Source organism: Sus scrofa, chromosome 18, assembly GCF_054392235.1.
Source record: "Sus scrofa isolate SSC_HxYL_T2T_F1_AM1 chromosome 18, Sscrofa_HxYL_maternal_Yorkshire_Landrace_v2.0, whole genome shotgun sequence".
NCBI lineage: Eukaryota > Metazoa > Chordata > Mammalia > Artiodactyla > Suidae > Sus > Sus scrofa.
In genome coordinates, this window is record NC_139400.1 from 11,096,085 (window position 1) to 11,118,420 (window position 22,336).

Here is a 22,336-nt window from a genome sequence, read left to right on the forward strand (position 1 = left end):
TGTTTTTAAAACCCTCCCTCCTTTCCCCGGTGGGTTTTGACTGTCATCCTTGTTGTAGCCTAAGTTCTTATCCCCACGAGGACTGCGCTGCCCTAAGGCCATGGTTACGCGAGGTTTTAGGAGAAGTTATGTCTATAAAAACTTGCTCATTCGAGTAGTTTTTGGAAGCTTGGGTGAAGCGGCGTTACCCAGGCCTCTTCCCTGTAGGCACTTGTGTGTTCGGGTGCACGGGGTGACAGCCGCAGCCTGATCACCACGCATAGTCCCAAGGACTCTCTGTGTGTTAGTTTGTGTCATCACCCAGCTACACAGTTGGTGCTGTCCTGACCCTGAGTGACAGATCAGAAATGTGAAACTCCAACTCTCCGATGGCAGCAAAATCTCTGCAGGTGACAAGCACCAGGCCCTGGGTCATCCTGAGCGGTGCCTTCACGGCCGAGCTGACTGCTTCTCTTCTTCTGCCCGCTGCCTCTCGCATCCTCCCGCTCTGTTCTCTTCAGCTCCGGCCGTGCAACTTTCACCTTGAAATTTTCAGGTACCTGAATACCTTTTGCCAGATTGTGCTTTCATGTAAATTTTAGACTCATCTGGCTAATTAGACAAAGAGCTATCAAGCAAATAAACAAACAAAACTCTTTAAGTTGTAAATGAAATTGCAAGACACTCGCAAGGGAACGCTAGGAAAGTTGACAGCTTTATAATCACTTAACAGATGAGATAAAGATGCTCTCTCTTTCCATCTCTTGAAATCTTCCTTTCTGTCTCAATTCAGTTTTAAATGTTTCTTCATATGTGCCTGGCATTTTTCCCAAGATGTTGTCTATTCCTAGATATTTTCTAGTTTGTGACAGTTTTTGGTTAAGTGAGACCCTGTTTCCATTATATATGTCTTTCTTTTTATGGCCGCACTTGTGGCATGTGGATATTCTGGGGAGGGATCGAATGGGAGATGCAGCTTCAGGCCTGCACCGAGGCCACAGCAATACGGGATCCAAACTGCATCTGCAACTTAAGCTGCAGCTTGCGGCAGTGCTGGGTCCTCAGCCCACTGTGCGAGACCAGGGATTGGACTCGCATCCTCACAGGCTATGTCGAATTCTTAACCCACTGAGCCAACGGTGGGAACTCCCATTATATTTTTTAAAGTATAGAAAACAAAGAAACAACAAGAAGTCATAAAATAGAAATTATAAAATGTAATAAGAGAAGGAAAATGTTAGTTACAACAATAAATACAAATGGGTTAAAATTTTGCATGAAAAGCCAAACATTTTATCCTGGCTGAGAAAGAAAAACAAGATATGCTGCTTAAACCCATCTGAACAAACAGTGAGAAGGGGTTAGGCAAAGACACATCAAGCAGACACGAGAGAGGAGAGGCATGACGTTGCTATGGAAACATCATGGTGTGAGACCTGAGGTGTTCATCCGATATTTATAACGTGTAGTAAACAGCACTATTTTCGTAATCATTAATCTTTAATTCCCAATAAAATAACGAAGGATATACAACATATTATCAGTTGATCAGTAGAGAGAGTAAAACTTTTTCCTTCTATTATTTTCAACACGCTTGCTTTCTCGTTTCACTTTTTATGGTTACTTCTGCGAGCTCCACGCAATTAACTTCTCTGCACGGGGTGAAATCATCAAGGCTTTACAAATACGTTTGACTGTCCTAGACTCTTTTATTAAAAAGAATAGTGTCTCACTGTTCAGGGGTGCATTCGTGTTATACAAAGACACGGTAAAGGCAGGGTCTATTTCTGGCTGTCATTTGGGTTCTAATTGTTGAGTTGTTTATTGTCTCACCAGTAACACATCATCTTCATTCCTGTGACTTTGAAAGTGCTTCCATTTAGTAGAGCCTGTTAATCTTGGCTAGTTTTTGCTCTTTGAATCATCTTAGAATTTTCAGCGTGCCTGTTCTCTTAAAAAACCTCTTGGGTTTTGATTAAGATTGCACGTATTATATGGATCCGTTTTGCTGGATTAGTATCTTCTGATCCATGAATACTTCATATACTTCCATTTACTTAGCTCTTCTCCTTCTTTCTTTTTTTCTTTTTCTTTATCTTTTTTTTTTTCTTTTTTTGTCTTTTTGCCTTTTCTAGGGCCGCTCCTGCAGCATATGGAGGTTCCCAGGCTGGGGGTCTCATCAGAGCTGTAGCCGCCCAGCCTATGCCAGAGCCACAGCAACGCGGGATCCGAGCCACATCTGCGACCTACACCACAGCTCACGGCAACGCCGGATCCTTAACCCATTGATCGAGGCCAGGGATCGAACCCGCCACCTCATGGTCCCTAGTTGGATGCGTGACCCACTGAGCCGTGACAGGAACTCCTCTTCTCTTTCTTATAATAATATTTCATATTTCTCTGCAGAGGGCCCTGCATATCTCCTTGAAGGCTCATTCATAGTTATGAATATTATGTGATGCCGTCGTGAATGGTTTTTGTTTATACGCTGCTAAAGTAGAGCCTGAGACAAGGATATGGGAGCAGGCCATGTATTGAGAAGGCAGCTCTGAGAACCAGAGCAGCAGGAGGGGGACAGGGAAGAGAGGGGAGCCACCAAAGAGGGGTGAGTGAGCCAGGATGGGCCGTGGGCGGCTGGGACGCAGTCCCGCAGAAAACAGGGGAGGGGTCCTAGGGTTGTCCCACCAAAGAGCAGGCTGGGGCATTTGCCTACGGTGCTCTTCCTCCCGCGGTTGAGGGCTGCCTCCAGGGGTGTGTCTGCTCCTGCACGTCTGAGAGTCTCTGTGCTCAGACTGAAAGGACATCCGTGGCTTCAGACCCCGGTCCGTGTGCTGGTTGTGGCGCCCAGTGAAATGGGTGGAACTGTCCACCACTGCTGTGCTGAAGTCAGGCTGGCTGCTGGGATGCGTCAGAGGGCAACTGCAGCATCCGCTGTATTATCATTTCTGAAAGTTATTCCCGTTTGCTGTCAGTGGAGAGATACGCAGTTTTCATATATTGACCACAATCGAGTAACCCTCCTAAATGCACTTATTAATTCTAAGGATTGATTCGCTTGGATTTTATATTTACAAAGTTGCATTGACTGTGAATAACGACAGCTTTCTGTCTTCTGTACCCACCTTTAAGCCTTTTATTTATTTTTCTTGCCTTATCTAGACCTTCCAGGGCTACGCCGAACAGAAGCGGTGAAGGCAAACAGCGGTTCCTGTCTCAGAAAACAAAGGTAGGGCGTTTGGTGTCAATTTCTTGATGATTTCTTTTATCAGGCTGGGAACCTTCTCTTCTGCGTGTAATTTTCTAGACGGTTTTGATCATAAGCGAACATTGGATTTACCATTTTTTAATTCTATAGAGGTGCCTTTCCCCGTTTCCTATTTTTTGGTGGTGAGTTACTTTGGAACAAACTTCTATTCAGGTATTATCAAAAAGGCTTTATAAGAGGCGGCATGGTTGGAGAAATCAGATGTTTTGTTCATCCGTCCATCACACTAAAGATTGGTGGAAAACGTTTGAAGGCAGAGGTTCTTAAAGTTACTGTTCTTTTTCTTATTGATGGCTTGATCAGTTGCCCATAGGCCTCTGGGCCCTTTCTCAGGGTAAAGTCTCTAAACACATCAAGTAAAAAAGACACGATTTCAAGGGGACACAAATGGGTTGAAAGAGGCTGCTTCAAAGGAAACAGCAGTGTTTCAAACATACAAACCAACTTGGTGGTACAGTAATCTATGCTCTTTAGAGCAGCAGGTAAAATTACAAGACCTAGAGACAGGCTCAGGACCTCTGAGCTGGTGCTGAGCCTGAAGGGCGTCTTGAGATGCCTTCAGCACTGGCCAGGGCTGTGCCATGTTCTCTAGTTTCACTGGTAACAGGTTTGGTTGTCCCAGAGGTTAGTAAAAATGCAGATGTAATCTTCCCTAAGTTCATATGCCCCCGAAGTCTCTCTCTGATGCAGTGGGATTGTTAACCCAGGCGAGGAATTCCTGCCCTTGAGTCCAAATCCCGCTTGAGTGGCTCCCGGCTGCGCGTGCGCGAGCTGTGTCACGACCCTTCCTCCCGGAGCCCTCGGGACGCAGTGCTCCCTCCCGGCACGGCTGGCTCCTCCGCCTTTCCAGATCATCTTTACTGTTGCCCCTGCACCCCGAGTCCCCCCCGTCCTGTCACCAGACTTATGCGTGTTTCTCTGCATGCCAGGTGTGTTTGCCCGTGTGTGTTGACTTGGGGATTTGCTGCCTGACTCCCTCCCGGGCTGGGAGCATCTCAGGCTGTTCCGTCTCCCATGTGTATCCATCACTAGTCTGGTACCAATGATGGGATGTGGTCTTAAGTGCGGGTTAAAGGAACACAAATGTCCCCTTTCTGAATTGCGTGTTAGAGGTGGAGGCCGTTGCAGGAAGGAGCCTGATTAGACTCGTGGCTGAGAGGCTGTCCCCAACCTTGTCCCCTGCATCCGTCGTCTGGGGGGCCTGCCGGGAGAGCCAAGACTTCTCTTCTGACTGTGAACCGTGCCCACTGTGGGCTGTTCACTTGGTTCACTAAGAACCGTAGATCCCGGCCGCGGCCCCGCAGGACGCGAGCGAGCGCTGACAGAGCGCGTCACCCTCAGGTGTCTCGTTCCCCCTTGCGCTTTGCTCTGACTGGAGAACCACTGAGAAGGTGGCTCGTGTGGTGGCCTCCTTCTCCAGGCACCGCTGAATCGTTTTCTTCTCAAGCGCTGTGCGTTCGCCCGTGTCTTCCTGGGCTGGGACAGGGGACAGGTGGGCAGGACCAGGCGCTCCACTGGCGCTCTGCTGCCTCACCCGGTGAGAGCAGCCAGGGCGGCCCCTGGGCACGGTCTCAGGGGGGGTGGGGGGAGGCAGCCCCAGGCTGGGGGCTAGAGGAGCCCTTGGGGGGTGGGGGCCGCCCCCACGCTGGCCCCAGTAGAGCCCCTTGCTTCATTTTTTGGGAGCACGGGGTCTTGAGGATACCGGGCTGGCGCCGTCCGACGATGAAAGCCGCTGCTCCTCCTGGCTGATCCGTGGACACGTCCCAGGTGTTTAAGGGAAGATGCAGGCAGAGTCCGTCACGCCGCCTGCTGGCCTGATGGCTTGCTCACGTCTGTGTTTGACTGTGGGGTGTGCCCCCCTCGTGACCTCTAGTCTCCGCACCCTGTGCCTCATTTGTAAGTTCTGCTGGTGGCAGATTTTTTTTTTAAATTTGTCTTTTTAGGGCCGCACCTGCATCACATGGAGGTTCCCAGACTAGGGGTCCAATCGGAGCTACATCTGCCGGCCTCCACCACAGCCACAGCCATGCGGGGTCCCCCACCCGCTGACGGAGGCCGGGAATTGAACCCGCATCCTCATGGATGCTAGTCGGATTCGTTTCTGCTGCGCCACAACAGGAACTCCGATTTTTTTTTTTTTTTTCGGCTGTGCCTGAGGCAGATGAACGTTCTCAGGCCAGAGATTAAACCTGCACCATGGCAGTGACACAATCAACAATGCTGGGTCCTTAACCCACTGCACCACCAGGGAACTCCTGGGTGGCAGCTTTTATGAAGGTTTTTTTTTTTGGGGGGGGGGGACTTTTCGCCAGGGCTCTCAGCACCTCTGCGTACCTGCCTCTCACCCTCCTGGCTGCAAACCAGCTCCCCCTTAAGTGTCACAGGCCAGATTATCTTGTGGCAGACCTCAGCGTGGCCGGGGGGTGGGGAGGTGCCCCACGCTCCGTGAACCAGACAGATGTAAACGTGACTGTGGTCCTTCGAGAGTTTGATTCTTTTCTGCAGAGAAGACGGAGCATAGAATGCCGTTTTTGTGGTTTCCCTGGTGGAAGAGTCCCATGGGTTTTGGTGCCGGTGCCACCACGAGGTGTGCGATCTTTCAGGCACGGGTGTCGCTTTGGCACCATAGAGACCGCGGGTAGCTGGAGGGCCTTTCTGAGGATGCTGCTTTACACGGCTTCCCACGGCCTTCCACACAAAGGAAAAAGAAAGCGATTTTCACCCGGCAGTCGAGCATTTCATTCCATCACGGCGGACTCTGGGCTGGGAGCGAGACACATGCCGTAGCCTCTGGGGTCCTTGTGAATTCCACACAGACCTGTAGCTCCCCGCGTCTCCTGAAAGCCGGGCTCTCAGCGCCGAAGCACACGGCTGCTCTTCGGACAGGAACGCGCCTTCTATTCGTCTCTCCTTTTGGCCGGAACGGAATGAGACGCGCCTCCGATGGGGTGTGCTTTCCGGATCGAACGGACACTGTCTGTTTCGATTTTGCAAGAGGCCGTGACGTGGTGCCCCCTGACAAGCAGTGCTGGATGTCGTGGTCATCGACAGCTGCCGTCTGTGGAAGCTTCGGCTGAGAAAGGACGCTCTGGTCCAGGTGACCTGGAGGGAAGTAATGAGGGCAGCGGCTCTCAGGGCTGGGCCCCCACGAGTGCCCAGCGCAGCCCCTCAGGCCACCGGGCCGGGCAGGTAGGGAGCATCAGGAAGCCTGCTGGTGGTCACCTGCAGCAGTGTCACCGACACGGAACACCCTCAGCGCCTGAGACTGACATCTCCCGAGGCTCTGGGGTTTATTGAAGGTGAGACGTTGCTTTCCTCTGCAGCTCCCGGCGTCACCTAGATGTTTTCTTGAGAATTTGATGGAAGAGAGCCCCCACCCCTGCCCCTTGCAGTGGGTCACCCCCTGCCCCCCCTGGCCTTGGGTCCAGCCGGCTTCAAGGCTCAGATCCAGGGAGGAGGCCAGAATTGTCGGGGGGCTGGTCTCTGCTCGGCCCCCTTTCAGAAAGCTTGGCATTGGCAGATGACGGTGAGCACCAGATATGCCTTCTAAGTTTGGAAAAAGTCATTCGCAGCAGTGACCCAGGTAGGGCAGAGGTCACACACCCCTCTAGTCAAAACCAGAACCAGTTAGGAGTTGGGATTAACAGATAAACACACACTGCATACAAAATAGGCAGCCAACAAGGACCTGCTGTGCAGCGCAGGGAACTCTCATGGGTATCCTGTAAAAACCCAAGGGAAAAGAATCGGAAAAAGAATGGATGTGTGTGTGTGTGTGAGGAACTGAATCCCTTTGCTGTGGTCCTGTTGTGGCGCAGTGGTTCATGAACCCAACTGGTATCCATGAGGACATGGGTTCGATCCCCAGCCTCGCTCAGTGGGTGAAGGATCCGGCGTTGCCATGAGCTGCGGTGTAGGTCGCAGACGCAGCTCGGATCTGGCATTACTGTGGCTGTGATGGAGGCTGGCAGCTGTAACTCTGATTTGGCCCCTAACCTGGGAACTTCCCTATGCCGTGGGTGCAGCCCTGAAAAGCAATAAATAAGTAAATAAATAAATAACAATAAAATTTCAAAAGCATCAGCATCAGTGATGAGAAGATTGTCTGGTTCGGTTGTCCCCGAGAACTGCAGGGGTCCAGATGCGCACAAGCCCACGTCTCCCCGCTCCCACTGCAGCAGGCCGGCCAGGCACCTGCTCCCCCAGCAAGGTGGGCTGGGTGCGCTGGCTGAGCAGGGCCCAGGAGGGTCCCCTGAGGAACCCTACACAGACCCTGTGCGTAGCAGCCAGGAGAGCCAGCAGACCCCTGGGCTGAGGGTCAGAGGCAGAGCTGGGGCCTCTCCTGTCAGGAGGGGGACGGGTCTGTGTAGCCAGCGACGTGGGGCAAGATGCAGGTAGAGGGCAAACTGGCGCTCGGCCAGGACCCAGGACGGGATCTGCCTGCACCACGAAGCCAAGCATCTCTCTCTAGCTCACGCCGCACGAGCCCTGATGTGCCAACCAACAAGCTCCCTGGGACCCCCAGGGACACGAGCCCCAGTGACGAATGCATCAGCAGTTAGGGGCCCGGCGCTGAGGTCGTGGAGACCAGGTATGTATCCCAGCCCGGATACTCAATTTAACTCTGCGACTAACCTTGTCCTTATCGAAAGAGTAGGAAAAATCACATTATCATTTAGTGGTTCGTGGAAAGTGCTTAGCCTATGACCTGGCATTTTATTCGCCGCGGTGTTGGCGGGGGGAGAGGGGGTGATGGGGAAACGAGCACGTGCAGAGCAAGGTGGGCTTGGCCGTGACCGCAGTGAATGGACCCGGCCTCGCCGAGGTGCAGCACCTGCCCCGGTGCTCGGTCAGCACCGGGCCTCCTCATCTTAGTAGTTCCTGCGTCTGGGATTGAGCATCAGGCATTTTCACACCCGTCTAAAGCCGAATGCCAGACGAAATGTAAACAAACACAGGGACCAGGAGGGGGGACCTCGGGCGGGGGCAGGTTGGGGCTTTTCTTCCTCCTCTGCAGACTCTTCAGGAGGGGTGCTGGGGGCTTCCGGAGGCTGTGGTGCGTGTGCTGGGGGCCCTGGAGCTGTTCTGACTTCCAGGGGCTCCTTCCTGCGGCCGCGTGTCAGCAGGCGTCTAAGGCAGTGTCTGGCCTCCCCCGACGTCCAGGGGCCCCTGGCTGGCAACGGTGGGCTCCCATTAGCAAGGACGGCCCCTGGCCGCCAGCATCGCTGCCCCTCCTTGGGCCAGACTGGTCTGTACTCTGGTCTCACCTGTAGGTCTGATGTTTGGTGCTGACATCTCTTTGCAGGGGTGACAGCGGGCAGAAGTAGTTTTAAACCAATGGCGTATGTTCCATCTGTACCAAATCAGCAAGCACAGGCGGGCTCAGCGCGAGCCCCTTGGTCGGCCAGGAGCACAGGGTGCCCGGGGGCCTCTGGAGTCTGGGGGTCTCCGCGTGTCCTGGGTGGGACCAGCTTCGGCCTGGGGGTGGTCCTGCCTCGGCTTCCGGGCCGTCATCACAGAGGTGGGCCTCGGTCGGCAATGACGCCTCCGGGAGGCAGACCACCAGCATCCCGGGTGCGGGACACACGGCCTTCCCAGATGGGGTCTGTGAACCACCGAGGCCTCTCTCCACGCGGGCCAGGCGTGGTGCGGGGCGGTCTGGAGGGCAGCTCGGTGGGTGCAGAGACCTTTCCGTCAACAGGGTCGGGTGGCGACCTTCCTCCCAAGAACAAGAGAGTCACCCCCTTTCGTCCTGGACGTATTCTGTCCTGGATGTGCATCCGTCCTGGACGTGGGTCCCTCCTGGACGTGAGTCCATCCCGGGCATGCAGCGAGAGGCCTCCTGGACTCACTCCTCCTTCCCACGCCGTCTCCTGACTGGTTGGCAGGAGAGAAAGTGGCAACGAGAGCCCTGCGTTGCTTGTGAAGGGGCCCAGGTGGCAGTTTCGTTGCCTGAAAACACTCCGCTCTTTGCCGTCCTGTGAACCCGGGATCGTCCGAGAGCCAGGACTCAGCAGGAGTTGGGGGCATGGGCTTCCATGGCTGGGGGCCCCTGGGGGGCGACCTCGGCCTGCGGGCTGCATGGTGCCCCCCTGGCTCCCCAGACCCCTCAGCAGCAAGTCCTGTACGCGGTCCAGGCCGTCTGATCAGTTTTAATCATCTCCTTCCGAGGGCAGGTGGTGGGTTCCAGAAGCCCTCTGGTTTGGAGGCCCTTTTAAAGGGCAGATGGCGTGGTTCTTGTTGCCAAGGTTTCTCCCTCCGGCGCTGAGCCTGGCGGGCCGGCGCCTTTTCTGTGGTTATGAACAAATACAAGCGAGGGGCCCCGGGACAAGGACCTGGGCGCTGACCCGTCGCCCGTCTTGTCGGGTGGCCATGCAGTCCTGACGCTCTTCCTTCTCCCTGGAGGCACCAGCGCTTTCTGGGGCTTTGAAGAATGATGCCACCACCCCAACTTGTTCAAACGTCTGCGAGTTAAAAGCTACCTCCCGAGCCTGCCGTCCTTTAAAATTGACGGAGGAGCGTGCTGCATCAGGCTCGACGCGGCTGGCCCCTCCGTAAAGTCAATACTTGTCGAAAAGCAAACACAGTCTTCAAATGCAAGGTCAAGGCGAAAGAATGCCACCCCCACCCCCCGCCACCCCCCGCCCTGTCCCCCGTCCCCGCCCCCGGCCACTTCAGAGACGGCAGGGGGTGCCTGGGCCCTCGTGCAGGGCAGATGCGTGTCGCAGCAGACACCGGCGTTGCTATTAAGCCCCCAGTGCATAGATTAGATAACCATTCCATGCTTTTAGGGCCAATTAATTTCATAGCTGCTTCCTCCTTCCATTCACAAGGCGGGGAGATGCAGGACGTAGCTCCCGGTGGCGCGTTCTCGGCCGCTTTTGTCCTCCAGTCGCCACCCGCCATCCTCAGTGACACGTGTAATCCCCCTCGAACGCTGTCCCGGGATGACGTCAGGTGGGAGCCCTTCAAGCAGGGCCATTAAAAGGGGGCCTCGCACATGCTCCCCGGGCTAAGATTTATGGGAGCTTACGTTAGAACAACAATAGTGTAGTGGTGTTTGTTTGAAAATGCAAGGATTACATGGTCTTTGTAAAATGAGGAATTTCGTTTGGGGAGGGGCAGTGAAAGGGCGATTTATTTTCTGTTGATGTTCCCGTGAATCCTTTGATATGTCAGCTTCTGTCACTGAGTCTTAGGACACTTGTAATTTCTTGACTCAACCGAGATGAAATACACACGGCCTCCAATAATTTATGGCAAAACCTCAACTCTGCAGCGTCAAGGCCGGCGCTTACTGTAGGGCTAGAACGGGAGGGGCGGTTTGGTCTTGAGAAACCTGCAGAGGACTGAGTGGGGGCCGTGCTCCCCGTTCCCTGGGATGGGACGTGTTTTTCTAGGAAGAGACGGGAAAGGAAGTTACTCCTCGGATGGTCGGTCCGTCTCCTGGGAAAGCTGGTCCCGCTTCCTCCGCGGTTGGTGCTGGCGTCTGGAAGTTTCGTGTAGGATCGTGTCCAGGGAGCGGGCCTGCCTGGGTGGGGGGCCGTGACAGCGGGGCCCTCGCAGCGTTTGCCTTCCATCTGATCTGGGACCCTGCACGGGGAATGGCGTGTTTCCTCTTCCACATCTGCCTCCGAGCTGCTCTGAGGCCCCGCGAGCAGGGCCGCCGGCTCTGGTGCCCGGTCACTTTATCCCCAGAACGTGGCCCGGGGCTGCGTGGACCCTTCCTCTGCGTTTGTTAGATGCGTGAAGGCGAACCACGCCTGCGCAGAGGAAGATGCTGCACCCAAGCGATGAAACGACATCGCAGAGGTCGCCCAGCTGCCCGGCCGCACCTGGGCCTCAGCCTCAGGTGTCTGGACTCTGGGCTCAACAATTTTGAATAAAGAATAGGCGTTCCCATCGTGGCTCAGAAGTAGCAAACCTGATTAGGATCCATGAGGACACAGGTTCCATCCCTGGCCTTGCTCAGCAGGTTAAGGATCCAGTGTTGCCGTGAGCTGTGGTGTAGGTCACAGACCCGGCTCAGATCCCGCATTGCTGTCGCTGTGGTGTAGGCCAGCAGCTGCAGCGCAAGTTCGACCCTTAGCCTGGGAACCTCCATATGCCATGGGTGTGGTCCTAAAAAGACAAAAAAAAAAAAAAATTAGCCCAGGAATACAGTGTGTTTATACCCACGGCTGGCTGGCTGATGATGAAATGAAAATGAGAAATGGAGTGTGTTCCGTGATCTGAAAGAGTAATCACTCGGTGGGATCTAAGGCGGCCCTGGCTCTTGTTAAGAGAAAGCCCGGGGCGTGGGGAGCGCGCTCGGGAGGGCCGTGGGTGGGGGTGACCCGGCCGCACTGCCCTTCCCTGTCCCCGCAGGACACTGGCTGGTCCTGGTTCTGGGCTGCGGTGATGCCTGCAGGTGCCGGGCTGGGTGGGAGAGCGCTGGGCCCTTGGAGCGTCTCTGACGGGGAGCTCCTCCCTGCAGGGCTGAAGGCCTGGCCCTGGCTTTTCCCGAAGGTGAGGCAGGGAGACACGGCTACGCGGCTGGACAATACCCGCCTCAGAGATGGTGTTTTGGGGACAGGTCATTACTGAGCCGTCTGGCTCTGCCCCCTGTCAGGATGGAGGCGTGGTGGAGCTCAGACGGGGACACAGGGCAGGAGAGCCCGGTCCCCTCCTCGGCCTGGGAGGGACCCTGCGCGGTTCTGAGGCTCCCCCACTTCGTTTGCTCCCCTGGAGGTGGGGGATGCTGGCCGCGCGCGCGGGGGTTGGAGTCGTAGAGGGAAATGGGGTGGGCCCTGGAGATGCAGGGACCCGAGCCCTGCGGGGCATTTTCCCTTCATCCTGATGTTCTGGACGCTTCCCTTTCTCGGGTGGAACCCTTTCAGTCCCGCCGTCCCATGGGCTCTGTCTCCCATCATCCCTCAGAGCTGCTTCTCATCCCCGGAGCCCCTCGTGTCCTCGCCTCGCTCGTCCTGCAGAGCAGGGCGGGTCGGGCCCTTCCTCACACAGACGGGTCCTTCCTGTGAACACACACACACGCACACTCAGACACAAACACAGACACACACATATAGACACATGAGGACACAAGACACACAGACACACATGGACGCACGCTCGCACACAAACACACACAGACACATAAGGACACAGACACACATGGACACACTCATACACAAACACACACAGGCACACATGGACGCACACTCGTACACAAACACACAGACACATAAGGACACAGACGCACATGGACATACACCTAGACACACACAAGACACACACTCAGACACACACACATAGACACCTAACACAGACACACACACACAGAGTTACACTCACATCCATGCTCTCTTCCCTTTCTTATGTTTTTTTTTTTTTTTTTTTCCCTGAATCTGGTCATTCTTCGCTCTTTGCCTTTCGCCATCTGGCCTGAACTGTGGACAAAAATGAAGCAGAAAGTGTTTTTATTTACTGAGGGGGCTGAGAGAAGCTGTCCTGGTTTATCAAGGAGGCTTCGCTCGAAAGGGAAAGTGAGGCGCAGACGCCTGCTGTCACCCTGAGGCTGACACCGCTGTTGGGGACACACATGCCAGACCGTCACCAGTTGGAAGTCGTCTCGGCGGCTCAGCTGGCACGGGCCTCGCGTCCTCGTGAGGATTCAGTTTCTGGTTTCGTGGGTGAGGTCATCGCAGCGCACTTGATCTGCCTGGAGCCGCGGGCCCTGCGTGCTGCCCCCGGGGAGCGGCCTCTTCCTGCGCCCGGCCTCCGGCATCTGGTCGCCCCGCACGGGCCCAGCCTCTGCCCCGCATCCCCGAAGGCGGCCGTGGCCTCGGGCCTCGGGGTCGTCCTGTGAGCGGTTTCCCTCTTTGCGTTGCAATGTCACTCAGACTTTGCTGAGACTCCAGTTCCCAATTGGCTATGTAAAGTCGGCGTTTTCCAGCCTCGTCTCTTAAAATCACCCCAAAGCTGCAAGGAGGATGCGACTCCAGAGGCAAACACCATCTCTGCAGTAAAAGCAGGTGACGCCTGTGAGCCTGAAACACAATATACGAGGGAAGGCTGCCAAGGAGAGCGGAGGTCGAAGGGAGGCCCAGGAGGACCTCTAGGGAGGACCCCCAGCTGCCGCGCCCCTCTGGGGGGGCCCCTCCCATGGGAAAGCCAACCTCATCTGTTTGGAACAAGGGCTGGCGGCAGGAGCTCCCTGGGGTCAGTGTGGCGTAAAGTCTCAAGAAGCAGAGAAGGCAGGGTTAGATCCAGGAGTTATGCAATAAGCTATATTTGTAAAAAAATATAAATAATATACACACCTATGTGACAGGGACACCTGTAGACACTCGAAGTATGCACGCACATAGATGCGTGTCAGGGCGTTGGTGAGGCAGGCTGGGGAGCAAGTCCGTGTCAGGGGCAGCCCTGCCCTGCTGTCTTCATTGGCTGGAGCAAAGTACGTCTAAATGAATTGCTTCATGCATCTAACCCTGGACATAAAGACAGTTCCCATTTGCTTAGAGCGTGACCTTGGATTTTCCACCAAATGTAGCTTCATCCAGTGGCTCCGTAGGAAAAACATCTCTTCCTTCAATGATAACTTATTGCGGTTATTTCGATTTTTATTGTAGTCAGTTTGCAATGTTGTATTTGTTTCCGGTGTGCAGCAATGTCAATCAGTTATACATATACAGGTATCCATTCGTTCTCCTATATGGGGCATCACGGAGTAGTGAGTGGGGTTCCCCGTGCTCTGCAGAACGTCCTTGTTGATGATGCCTTTTATATACAGTAGTTTTGCGTATGTGACTCCCAAACTCCTGATTTATCCCTCCAAAGGGGAAAGGTGGGGAGAAGGGATAAATGATAAATGATGACTTAAAAAGTCGACTTGAAAATGCCAAAGGGGTGGAGTTCCCTTCGTGGCGCAGTGATTCACGAATCCAACGAGGAACCATGAGGTTGCGGGTTCGATCCCTGGCCTTGCTCAGTGGGTTAAGGATCCGGCGTTGCCCTGAGCTGTTGTGTAGGTCGCAGACGAGGCTCGGATCCCACATTGCTGTGGCTGTGGTGTAGGCTGGCGGCTACAGCTCTGATTGGACCCCTAGCCTGGGAACCTCCATATGCCGTGGGAAGCGGCCCTAGAAAAGGCAAAAAAGACAAAAAAAAAAAAAGCTCATGAAGCTCAGGTGTCAACATGAGCAGTAGTGACGGGGTGCAGGTCGCCAGCTCGAGGAAAGACTTGAGTACAACGGTCCTGCCGTCCAGCAGTCCCCCTTCTGGGTGTGAATCCAAAGGAAATGAAGACAGGGCACCCAAGAGGGGTCCCACCCTCATGTTCACTGCAGCGCCAGTCCCTGTAGCCAAGGCATAGAAAGCCCCTCAGTGTCCTCGGCAGAGGCGGGGACGCGGAGGATGCAGCACACACGGGACTGTCAGCATCTTTAATCCCCGAGAACCGGACTGTGACTTCCACCATCTCTGTCCCTTTGAACGGGACACACCCAGGGGCCTGCAAGTGCCTTCCCTTAGCTCTAAGTGGACTCGCAGCCCGGGTTTTACTAAAGTGTGTCCTTTTGCTCCTATTTACCTCCCACGTCCCGCTTCCTCAAGGAAGGTGCACCCTTACCAGCGCCATGAACTCTGTTTCGCCAGGACTTCTGGCTTCTCCACTTCCGTGCTGCTCAGCACACCTTCGCTGCCTTCCACCGCCTGAAATGTCCCTGCCTTGGATGCACGTTTTCCGCCTCTTCCCAGGACTGGCTCAAGTCTCCTGCATTGTTTTTTTTTTGGGGGGGGGGGTGGGGGAGGCTAAGTGTTTCCCTAAGTCTTTCCCTGCCTCAGCCACGTCCTCTTTTCTCCTTTTGGAGATTTCCTGCTTAGGGCATTGACTTTCAAATTCTTTTGATTTTGATCACGAGGAACTCAAGTATCCGTCCTCATGTATTCTAAACAGCACCTGACATGAGGCTGGGTAGGGAGCGAGGGCTCAGGAACTGTCTTTTTTTTTTCGGTTGATTGACACACTGGAGGGTGCTGCAAAGAGGCAAACAGGAAGCAAGATGGTCACGCTTATCAGTGGTAGATGCTCATGCCATCGAATTGCTTCTCATTAGTTTGCAGACACGTGTAACCATCCGCAGTGCGTGTGCACGTCCGCAGTGGCTCCAGGGTGTCCGTGATTGATTTAGGGGGCCTGCAGGTTAACCTACGGGTGGTTTGAGAAGGAGGGAAAGTAGTAGATTAAGAATTGCTGGAAGAGTGAAAGCAGAGGTGAGGTTTGAAGCCTTTGGCAAGGGGAACGGTGAAGACCGTGTGAAGCAGAGTCCCCAGAAACCTGGAGTCACCTGCCCTGCCATGCCCTTTCCATCCCAATGCTTTATGGGTTTTCTCTCTAAAGCAGTCACCTCTTGGCAGTGTCTCTTACGCAGATGTGGGGTGGTCTTGCCAAGAGCTGAGCCAATCTTTGCCGAACATAAATTATAGCAGAAAATTAAGCGGGAGCGGAAAGAATGTAGTTTGGCCATTGTAATGATCAGCTAACGCATTCCTACTGCCCTTCCGACACCCCCTCCCCTCTGCCCGCGGGCTCTGCCTGGGCACCCCAAGTTACTCACCGTCCCTCCTAGTGCAAGATTGAGAGGAAGGCTTGGCAAAGCAAAAGCCAGAACGAGTTTTAGGCATTTTCTCTCTTTTTTCTTATGGCCTCACCCACAGCACCTGGGAGTTTCTGGGCCAGGGATCAAACCTGCGCCTCAGCAGTGACCTGAGCCCCTGCAGTGGGATTCTTAACCCACCGCACCAAAGCGGGAACTCTGAGATTTTTTTTAATGTAGTTCAAGGAAAAGATGCTTGATGTTGGCAAAAATGGATCCAAAGTCTGGGGTTTTCCAGCAGTTCTGTCCTTTTCTCCTTGTGTTTCAGTGCTAAGTCCTAGCTCATCAGTGATGTCTCTCCTTAGAGCAGTCTCTAAGCCCTGGGAGCGATGTTTTTAAGGAATCCAAATTCCTTAATTTTACAGATGAAGGAATTGAGACCTGTAAAAACATACTGGCCCCACCAGAGGCCAACAAGCGGTACCCCTTGATCCTCTTCCTAACTGGCCACTTTTTTTTTTTTTTAATGTACAGAAAACATTTTTATTTCCTCTAGAATGGTGATTTATGAGAGCGGGGATTGTCACTAGCATGAACTGCCTCAACGTCGGAGCGCCTCCTGCACAATTTCGTTTTATCCCATTTGCTCCCTGTGACGCTTGCCCAGCGTGCCCCCCGGATTTTCCTAAGTCTTTGATGCTGATGCAGTGCATCTGAGCCTTTCACTGCAGCTTGCCCGCTCTCGTCCTGAGGACAAGCACAGGTCACGTCGGCAGCGGACGTCCTCACGTGTCTCATCGCCGCCATCCTGTCCCCGTGCTGGAGAGTGAGTGGGCTCCAGGCTGGTGGGCTTTCCAAGAATATGAGCCAATTACCGGTTGGCTCAGCCCTAACTGGCGCCGGTAGAGCTGTGCCTCTGGTCGGCTGTGTGTCCTTTTGCTGTCTTCCCATCAGTATGCGCATCTTTTTTGTGTGTGTGTGTGTGTGTGTGTGTGTCTTTTTTTCTTTTTAGGGCCGCACCCGCGGCATATGGAGGTTCCCAGGCTAGGGGTCGAATTGGAGCTACAGCAGCCGGCCTATACCACAGCAACAGCAATGCAGGATCCGAGCCGCGTCTGCAACCTACACCACAGCTCACAGCAATGCTGGATCCTTAACTGACAGAATGAGGCCAGGGATTTAACCTGCAACCTCATGGTTCCTAGTTGGATTCGTTTCTGCTGCACCACGGACAGGAACTCCAGCACACGTGCTCTTTATCCTGCAGTTCGTGGGAAGGTCAGACAGGAAGCGCTTTGTGCACTGGTTTTGACCGTGCCTGGGAACTCAGCTCTCCGTCTGTAAAGGATGCTGGCCTCCCTGGGTCCTTGGGCGGCCACTGTGGGAGCTGGAAGACAGGGCGGTGACAAGAGGAGCCTCGGGGTTTTGTTCGTACCTGCGCGCTGACTGCCGGGTGCCCTGGCAGCTCATTCAAGACCTGCCAGAGAAGTGGGACCCTCCTCCCAATCTGCTTGGCCCCAGGGCACACGGACGCCACGTGGCCCGGGGGGGGGGACCAGCAGGGCTGTTCGCCCCTTGATTGCGAGAACCCCCTGCCTAGTGTCGCCGGGAGCTGTGGCCACAGCTGCGCTGGGCGCAGGCCTCTCCCGGGGGAGTGTCTGCCGGGCTCCACCTCGGAAGCTCAGATTAGCCACTGTCACCTGGGTATTTCCATGGGCAGCTCCTCACTAGGAAAACCACCCTTGCCAGAGCTGCCCTGCGGGTGTGGGCACCCTGAGAGCGGGCACCCCAGGCTTCCTGGCTTCCCTGGAGGCTTATACCACTACACGGGCACTTTCCAGGGCCACAGTGGCCTCCAGGGTGCACGTGTCAGGTGAGAGGGCAGCTGCAGGACTGAGGGGGCCCAGTGCAGGCATCCCTCTCCTGGAGCTGCCCCCCCCCCTTGCCCCGTGCAGCTCTGGGCCTCTACCCCGACCTGGAACCAGGGTCGGGGGGGACTGCCCTTTAAGATCTTCCTTCTCAGGACAACCGCCCTGCGTGCCGTTCAGCCCCATCTCTGAGCTCCGCACACGAGGTCCTTGGCCGCAGGAGGGCTGGACTTAGCTGTGGCCAAGATGTGGTTTCTGGCCGTTGCCCCGTCACGGCTCTCTCCTCCAGACGGGAGAGGAGGCCCAGAGAGGCGAGTGCCAGCCTGTGCGGTCAGCACCCCGCCCCATGGCCCCGCTCCACCCGGGGCCTCCGGTCCTGACAGCCGGCTTCCACCTGCTCTGCCCAGAGTGAACACAGGCGGAGGGTTTGGCCTCATCCAGGACTGCTTCGATGCCTGGCCGAACCCACCTCCAGAGGCCGGTGCTGGTGTCAGGCAGGGTCCACAGGTTTGGTCCCCACTTGGCCAGCGACAGCTGCGTGGCCTTAGGCACCTGTCTTCATCTCCCTCTGTCTCAGCTTCCCCACCTGTGATGTGCAGAAGATACCCACCTGATGGGCTCAGGCGTGAGGATGGAGTTGGGGGAGGTGTGAAGCCGGCCGTCCGGAGGCTGCGGGACCCTTGCCTGCTTCACCGGCTGCCACGGGGGTCCTTTTGGGGGGAAGCCTGGGCCCCTCACTGAAACCGGGGTGGAGAGTCCAGAGAAGAATCCTAGTTTAGACAAGGGAGTCAATTCCGTTCAATCACGCATGTGTTCCTTGGGCACCAACCCCGCGCCAGGCCTCTTGGCGGGGTTGGGGGGGTGTTGAGAGTCGGGTTGGTCCTCGGCCTGCGATCTGAACAGGGAGGCCCAGCCTGGCCTGGGCCCTGTGGGGGGGGGGGCAGGAGTGAAAGCCTGGCAGACCCGCCCTGGTGGCGTCAGTTACTGGGGAGTGGGGGGGCTGTGACACGAAGGGGCCATGATGAGTCTCCATCGGTCTTCCTTCCAGGACGGACCTGCTGTCCTGATGGGCGGGTCTACCGTGCCAGGGCCGTCTGGTCTGGGGGGTGGGCCCTCAGGGCGCGAGCCCGGCTCCTCCAGCCCTGTCCTTTGTCACGTCCGTGTCGGGAAACAGAGGCGCAGATGTGGCACTGCCGCGGGGCTGATAACTGTGGTAACCACGTTCTCCTGGGACCCTGCGCCTTGAAGGGCCGCAGTGGGGGGATCCGAGGCGGCCCTTGACACGCCTGGGGTGGGAGTGGCCTGAACGTGCTGTATTTCCGCGGTCTGCACTGACTGCCTGCACGGGAGGGGCTGTTCACACGTGTAATTGTGAAATTCTCTGGGAAACACTCTGCTGATGCTGAGCAGACTCTCTGCGCGCGTAGCTCCTCATATGAACACAGCCCCGAGGGCGAGGGTGGGCGAGATGGGGGGCAGTGATGGCCGAGCTCCCGAGGGGGGCGGCAAGGCGCACTTCCTGCCCCTGTGATCCTGGTCAACCCACGTGCCACCCGGCAGCCGTTCGTTCTTCCACCTGTTAATGAAGAGGTTCGTCTTAACCTGCCCCACAACGTCTGCCAGCACATACGGTCCCAGACCCGGGCCCTGCTGGTCCCCATGTGGCCGAGGGACCCCAGCCCGTAGCTGGGACTGGGCTACCTCTGAGCCTTGAATCGACCTCTCCCCCTGCCTCCCCGAGGAGTCCTTTCTAGAATTCCTCACCTTCTCCCCATGCCCCTCCCCAGTCCCACTGGGAAACCAACTGGAGGTGGGGCTCCGGGGGGAGGGGGCCGCTTCCAGCACCTGCTGAGCAGCCACGCCCGGACCTGCTTTAATGGTGGTGCCCACACCCCACACCTGAGCCGTGCTTTCTGGTTCACAAAAGCACTGCCGCCGCTATTCTCTAATTTGAGGCTGACAATAATCCCAAGACAGGCATTTTTATCCTCATCTTTCAGCAAGGAAACTGGGGGTGCAGGCGTGAGGGGGGGTCAAGTGGGGAGCTCATCTCTCGGCTCCAAGCTCGGAGCCATTTCCCTGGGTTCCTCGGGGATGCCTTGGGAGAAGTCCGTGCACGGGCGGCCTCCCTAGACTGTCATCCCCCTCCCGTGTCAAGGGGACAGGTGTTTCTCGGCAGACGTGGATGGGCTCTTTCCACTGCCAGCTCTTCCTGCTCCTGATTCCTGCCCTCCGCTCTGCCGAGACCCTGGAACCAAAAGCTTCCTGATGTGGTTCCTTCAAGAGCAACACGGCAGAATGTACTAACGTGCTTCCTGCAGGAGCCCCCACATTCCCAGGAACGACTCGCTCTTAAGAACGATCACCCGGTTAGGGGGGTGCTCCTCCCTCTTCCTGGGTAAAATACGTGGAATGATGCCTGGCCACAGAACAGGCACTTAATGCAAATATTTGGGGCGTGCTTAATTAATTAATTAATTGATAATCTAGCCACACACATTTGAGAAAAAGGGCAGTGCTGTCTGATGCCAGATAAAAAGGGGCTTGGGGTCGATTTTCTTTTTGCAGCTCTCTTCTGGGGGGCCCCGTGAACAGGAGAGGCAGGTCAGTGGGACCGCATTTGGGGGCTGCTGCTGGGAACCTTTTTGCTCCTTGTTTTTTTTGTTTTTTTTTTTTCACTCTAGTCGTTGCATAGACTCGCATCTTATTGAAAAGCCTCTTAATGCTTGAGCGGATTCAAAGAAATGGAGAGACACTCTGGGGGCAGAAGTGACCCACAAACAGAATTGTTTGAAAACAGCCGAGGTACGGGCGGCCGGCTGAGAGGGTCGCCAGCCTCGTAGGGTGTGAGGGTCAGTGGTTCTGACCAAAGGACTCATCTCAAGGGGCTGGAGCCGATTGTGCAGGGCGCAGCAGCTCGGGAATGGTCATCTGGGTCTGGAGGAGGCTGACCCGTCTCCGGGCGGTCCGGGCAGCAGAGGGGATCAGGAAGCACAGGGTCCATGGGCGGGTCGGAGCAGGTCTGGGCGCGGCTGGAGAGGCGGGGCTGGCGCTGGACAGCTGGTGCCGCTGCAGATCTGGCCCCTGGGAGGCCGTGGGGCAGCACTTTCTCGTCATCAGAGTCATCAGATTTCGCAAATGGAGGGAAGACGGCCAGGAGGAACGAAATACCTTCGGAATTGTGTCCCGAGGCCAGGCCTTTTCTCTGTCACTTTGTCACCCTTACACTCAGAGCACCTGGGGGTGCACACCCCGGTCTGACCTCATTCCCACAACAGCCAGTAGTCCCAGGGAGCCTCCCCAAGGAGTCTAAGGTTGTCTTCACACGAGTTCCTGCCAAAAAGCCTGTCATTGATTGGAAAGGAGCCACGGTGATGGTTAGAAGTGTTCCATCTGCAATGCCATCTATCGTAGTTCTTATTAAAATAATGGAATTGAAATAACAAATTAACGCGACAGCCGGCAGCAGCGGCATCCAGAGAGAGGGCAGCAGTCACAGCAGCCGCAGTCGACAATTCCCCGGTGCTTCTGTCTACAAGGTGCAGGCTCATGGTGCCGAGTTCGCCTGTGACCCCAAACCGGACCCGGAGCTCTGTGTCCCGGGAGTGGAACTGGTGCTTCCCACCGGGCAGGAGAGATGGGGGCCGGGTGACAGTCACGGTGATGGATCCTTCTCCTGACACCTTTCAACGTCTCCACAGCCGGTTATGTCACTTCTTGCTGAAACCTCCCTCCGCAGTGCGACCAGTGGAGCCAGGAGCCTGACCATGTGGCTGCCTGACCCCAGCGGCCCAGAGACCCCACGTTCCTCCAGGGCTCAGGACCCACGGGACCGTCTTTCGGGGGTTGTGGCCCCAGAAAGTGCGCGCGGGCATGATGTCCACTCCCAGGTACCTGGGGCTGGGCCCGCATTGCGGATGGTCAGGGACCACTCTTCCCGGGGTGCCCCTCGTCTTGGGTCATTTCTCTGCTCACGAGCGCGGGTCCTGGGGATGGGAGAGCAGAATTAACAGGAGGTGGCTCAGCGCAGTAGGCACTTCTGAAGTTTGAGATGGCACAGCTGCCGCCCCTGAGACGCACGTCGTTAGAGACGGAGGCTGCGACGGGGCACTTCCGACTTTGCTGTCGCAGCGGTTCTCCGCCAGGGCCTCAGCCTCCTTCCGCTGCTCTTGACCCAAGGCTCTGCTTCTTCAGACTCTGCCTGCCCCTCGAGGGCTCCTCTCACCGAGCCCTGGACACCTCCTCCAGGGTCCTCAGCCCTCACGCTTTCCCCCCGACTCCAGGCACACAGAGCGCGGACGTTTCCTAGGAAAAGGCTGACTGATGTCTCGGACGCATTGCTGGACGCGAGCAGGAGGGACAGGCCAGTCCAAACCACAGCGAGAGGCCCCCTCCCACCTCTGAAGTGGCTGTTTCGCTGAAGGAAGATGAGTGTTGGTGAGGGTGAAGAGAAGAGGAGGTCCTTCTGCCCTGCTGGCGGAGTCGAAAATTGGTACGTCACGGAAAAGGGTGAGGGGTTCTGCCCAGAAAATGAAGCACGCCCCCCACCCCGCGTGCCCCCGCCGCCCCGATCTGGCAGTCTCTCTTCTGGGTATTTACCCAAAAGAGATGAAATCCTCAAAGGGGCAACCCCCCCTGACGCCCCT

At 55.9% G+C, this 22,336-nt stretch overlaps 1 long non-coding RNA gene across 4 annotated transcripts in view; it reads left to right on the plus strand.

Moving 5' to 3' along the window:
• The window catches only part of LOC102166684 (uncharacterized), a 411,372-nt gene that overhangs the window by 188,337 nt on the left and 200,699 nt on the right, over positions 1-22,336 (plus strand). For all 4 annotated transcript variants that reach the window (XR_014833423.1, XR_014833428.1, XR_014833426.1 and 1 more), the window contains one exon: positions 3,139-3,205. This is a non-coding gene — a long non-coding RNA (uncharacterized LOC102166684). The remainder of the gene's footprint in view (positions 1-3,138; positions 3,206-22,336) is intronic.